The sequence below is a fragment of the Apteryx mantelli genome, chromosome 6 (assembly GCF_036417845.1).
Source record: "Apteryx mantelli isolate bAptMan1 chromosome 6, bAptMan1.hap1, whole genome shotgun sequence".
NCBI classification, from domain to species: Eukaryota; Metazoa; Chordata; class Aves; order Apterygiformes; family Apterygidae; genus Apteryx; species Apteryx mantelli.
In genome coordinates this window covers 16,609,638-16,614,864 of record NC_089983.1, presented here as the reverse complement: position 1 = coordinate 16,614,864, position 5,227 = coordinate 16,609,638, and positions in this window count along the sequence as shown.

The following is a 5,227-nucleotide window of genomic DNA, read 5'->3' as shown; positions in this document are numbered from 1 at the left end:
CCCGAGTCCCTCCGGTAATCTCGCCCCGGCCCGCCCCGCGCCCTCACGCAGCAGTTCCGCGCTGCGCCGCGACTGAGCGGCGCCCGGGGGAACCGCTCCCCGGCGCCCTCCCCACGGCCGCCTCCTAATTCTCCCAGCCCCTTGCCCGGGGGGCCCGGGCTGACGCTCCTGCCCTGGGGTATAAAACACCAGTCCTTCAGCATCGGGCAGCCAAAATATTTTGGCTTGAACCGGAGGGTTTCTGGACACAGCGACTGCCCGGGGCCGGGGGCAGCCGCGAGCCACATCGCTAAATGCCCCTTCTCTCTTTGCTACCTGAGGGAGACAAATCGCGTAAGCTCCGCCTTTACTTGCGCTCAGACCCGCGGCCGAGCCTCGCCCTCGGGGCGGCGCCGGCCGTTGGGGGCGCGCGGGGCGGAGCGGAGCGGCCGTTGGCGGAGGCACCGGCCGTTGGGGGCGCGCGGGGCGGGGCGGCCGTTGGGCAGGGGAGCAGGAGCCTGCGGGCTGTGATGTTAGCAACGGGATTTTAAGTACCTGAACGGCTGAACTGTCTTGTTAAAACAGGCGTATGTTCGTCGTACGGCAAGAGGAGGGTTTATTTTGATTGTGATAATATCTAGAAATCTGTTTTAGGACCTGAGGTTCTGGGGATAGGTAACAGAGAACAACTAGACCCGTTTGGGGAAGTTTCTGTCGGGGTGGTTATTTTGTTGAAGTCCTGTAAAAGTCTCCAAAGACCTCTGATGAAAGAATCTCTTAAAAAAAATCGCTTTTAAAATGTTATGACATTTAGTTGTAATAAAGGTAACATTTATTTATTTTGAACAAAGACACTTGACTAATTAAAAACACACTATTGAAATGAACTCTTCATTTATTCCTGTTTAAACAAATACAAGTCTGCTAGGCAAACCACTGTTGCCAAACATTGCACATTTGTTAACAGACAGCAAATGTGCTAGGTACAGCAAAACATCAGACAGGTAAAAACTGTGATAGTGAGGAAAATTTTAAATTGTCAGATAACTGTTAAAAAGTCAAAGCAGTAATATTTTGCTATGAAGGTTACCACTTCACATGAAGTTCAAAAGTTAACACCTGAAAGAGGGAAAAAAAAAGATATTAGACAGAAATATTTATATACACCTAGTGTATGACCCAAACCATGTTAACATTGACTGAAATACTCCAGTTGCCTGCAGCTGAATCCTACTTTCCAGGTTATTAACAATTTATTGGTAGAGACATTTTCTTATTTGAGGCTAATTAGAGACTTTTTACCATTTCTGGGCCACAGAATTTCCTTTAATATGATTCAGTGATTGGATAAGTCACAAATAAATAGCAACTTAACTATCTTCCTCTCCTGCCCTTTGTTAGTTTGTTTTAGCTGTACATCAGGCATTGAGCTGTGTGGTGAATGTGGTGGCATAATACAAATGCTCAGAAGTTTAGCAGTTTCACAGTTCTTATCAAATATGCATATTCTAAGCAAACAGTCTTTGGGGATTTTAAAGAATAACCAGTCTGAAAAATACTTTTGTACAGTATTTTTAGGTCTTTTCTACAAGAGCTCTAGAAAACTGGTTGAACTAAATTTAAAATCTGCAAATCTAGAAAACAGTTCTGAAGGCAGAAGAGACTACCACGATTATCCTGAATTATGTAAGATAAATTATTTCTACCAGTAATTTTTTCTCCACTGCTATACCTTATGATCGAGCTACAGCATCCCTTTTAAAGACCATTTCTAATTTGTCATGCACAATACTGATTGTCTGGTCCACTTTTTTTTTTTTCCCTGACACAAAAACACATCAAAAAAGAGAACTAGTAATAAAAGCTGAATGCAGTCTTCATTATTATTCAGGATAAGAAGAAGAATATTGGACTTTTGTCTACATTGTATAGAAGAATATTGTGCTTTTGACTACAACAGGAGATGTAGTTAAGTAGGCAGAGAACAGGACAGAGCTAAAAATCCCAAGCTGAATATTGATTACAAATTAATCTCTTTAAGATGTTGAACAAATCACCTAACTGCTCATATTCCAGTCTTACTGAAATCTTCACCTATTTGTAAAATGAGAGAAAACAATTATTTACCTGTTCTCAGAATTACCAGTATTCACTTACCCTCAGAAGGAGCTATGAGACTATTTATTACAGAGTGTGGCATAGATAAAATAATAAAATAACTGAAAAGAACCTGCTCTAAATTCAGCCTGGATTTATGAATAATGCAAGTTTGATCCATCTGAATTCATTTCATATTTTATGAAGAGATGTGAATCAGTTTGAAATCATTTTACTCAACCTTTAATTTTAGTGGTAAGAATATAGAAAACAGCATGCATGTACAAAGATGTAAAAGCTAAAGTATGCTTTGTTAGTGCAATATTTTAAGTCTAAATTAATTTTCTTAGTATCTGTATATCATGAGAAACCAATAGTCTCAATTTGTAATTTTACTAATTACGTAAGTAAAATCTTCTACATTCTCTATTATCTGTACATTTTCAGCATTCATCTCCAGGTGAAAAGCAGAGTCTATATAGATCTGACTTGATATTACTATTTACTGCACAATCACCATGTGTTATTTCACAGAAGTAGTAAGTTCCTCATAAATCTCTACTTCAATGGTATCAAAACAATTTCAGGAAAGAGTTAAGATGCACATTATTAATTTCTCTCAAGAACAAGCTGCTTTTATGTTTCCTACAGAAATGAGAATCACTTGAACCAAGTCTTTCACTTTATTACATTACAGGAAGACACCCTCTTTTACCTTGGTCAGCATTATCTCTCAGCCTTTGAAATAATTTGGAAAAGAATTTTTCCTTTCTTCATAATCTGCAAATGCAGAAGCAATAGGATCTGAGTAGAACATGACAGGCCTTGGTCCTTCATTGTTCACAGTGAAAGTAGCTGGGAGCTTTCTGAGATCAAGACCCCTGCCCGAAAAATAAGCCTGGAGCGTTCTGAAAAACTGAAGATATTTCACATTTGAAAATACAGCATGCACTCCTCAGGTGAATTATTTCTACTGAAACAAAGTAAACATAATGGCTGTTCCTATATGGAGTGAAATCCTCTATTTTCATATCATAAAAATTTTTCTATATCATAAACCGGTACAAAATAGGTAATATAACTCAGACTTCTCCACTCTGTCCATGGCTTGTACATCTCGCAAAGTGTCCAAAGGCCACCAACCACCAGCTGATAATCTATGCTCCCCTCTGAACCAGAGGATTCAAGCAGCATTCAAAATGTATCCCTTATAAAAAGGGCGCAGCAAAACCCTTCCTAAGGGCAAACAGTACGGTTCTGCTAAACATTTCTCTAAGAGTTAGCAACAGTGGGCAATTGATTTGAATTAAATTGCTTTAAGTAGAAAGTTTTAATAAATGTTTCCTAAACAAATCTTTCTTTATAACAAACGTAAAAAATGTAGGAAACTGTTTTTTTCCTTCACAAATTCCTCATAAGATCTTGCAAATTTTCCATTATGTTACTTTCTTAGCTGTAACTAACTTTCAGATCTTCAGACACTATCATGATGTGTCAGCTGTAAACTCGTATTTCTAGAAGATTAAACAATATCTAATGAACAATACACATTTGAGAGAAACATAATAATCATTCCTCTTCCATTTCATAAAATGAGCTGTTTTATAGATCAAAGTACATTTTTTAAAACTAAAACTGCTGCATGGAGATGTAAGGAAGTTATGTGTACTACTACACACCAAGACTGTCTCTTCAGTTAAAAGGTACACACAGACTGAAGAATGCTTGCCCAGTTGCTGTTATTGACTATACAAAGTACACAGTTTCTAGCTTTATGTTCAATGGGCCCCGCTTACATTTAACTTTAGTAGATAAAAATTCTTACAATGGAAAATGCAAAAAAAAAAAAACATGTAAAGCTTAGGTTATCTTTCTTGCAGCATTTCCTTACCAGGTCTCGGTTTCTAGGGTTATCTAAAGGTTTCCATTTTTCTTCTGGCTGGAAGGGAGCACCCTTTGCCAATCCTCTTACAGCCAATACTGCATATAAAACCAGGAGCACCACCTTCCACATGTTGAAGAGATGAACAGGATATCTGTAAGAAGAATGAAGAACCAGGCTCTTTAAGTCCTACAGAACTGTCACTGTTACCAAATGAAGCAAGCCTGACAGTCCAGTGGACTGCTGAAAATAATTTATGGGTGGCAAGGAGAATCTACCTACTAAAGACTACATTCAAGTGTGTGCTAACAATTTTTTTTCTGGTTTTATCCTAATGTACTAGGAAAAACAAATTACTCTAAAAAAGTGTTTCCCAGACCAAAGCTATTTCTAGACACTGGATTTGCTTTCTAAAAGGGACTAGTTTGATACTTAACATATAAAATATTTACATTTGTAAATTTACATTTATATCGACAGTACAGGCCTTTACATTGGCTGATTGGTTACAGCTTTGTGTGCTCCAAGGAAAATGCAAAAATATGGCTTGAGACCCAGATAGCTCAATTTTTAAAACTGCATGAAATAAAAATGTACTACACATATTAATAACTACAATAATAATACAATCTGGTATAATGCACTAAAGATGCGTTTCACAGCTTGATTCAAGAAAAAAGTATCAGATTCTCCTTTTCACTCTCTTTAAAATAAAGCTTACCAGTGAATTGGCTCTGGCTTGCCCCTTCTTGTTTAGTCTGCTTGTAATCTGTGAGCAAACTGATCTCTCCACTTATATTTCTAGTGGACTGTAGGTGGGTGTCAATGACGTAAGCAGGAGTTCAAAAATACAGTAATGATTCCATTTCCATCCATGACATAAAGACCCTTGAGAATTTCATCCTTAATACTCTTAAGACCTGTTGCTATTGAACAGTGCAGTGCAAATTCCTCCTCCCTGAGCCGTATTGCAGAAAACTGGTGGTTGGTATATAAGAAGTTTAAAACAATTCCCAACAGAGATAACAGAGCTGTATCAAAATATTATTTTTAATTAAAAATTTGTACACAGTATCTCCAGAATGGTGACTAATAGATAATTACAGCTCATTGAATGGTTTTCAAGCAAGATCAGATATGGATCATTTTCTTGAGGCTGGAGAGAGAGAGAGAAGAGTAAGGTCTGTTTCAAGATCCCAAATCATAACACTTTAATGAGTGTTGCTCTTTTTTCCTGATTTTATCGGCAGTCAATATCCTCCTGTCAGG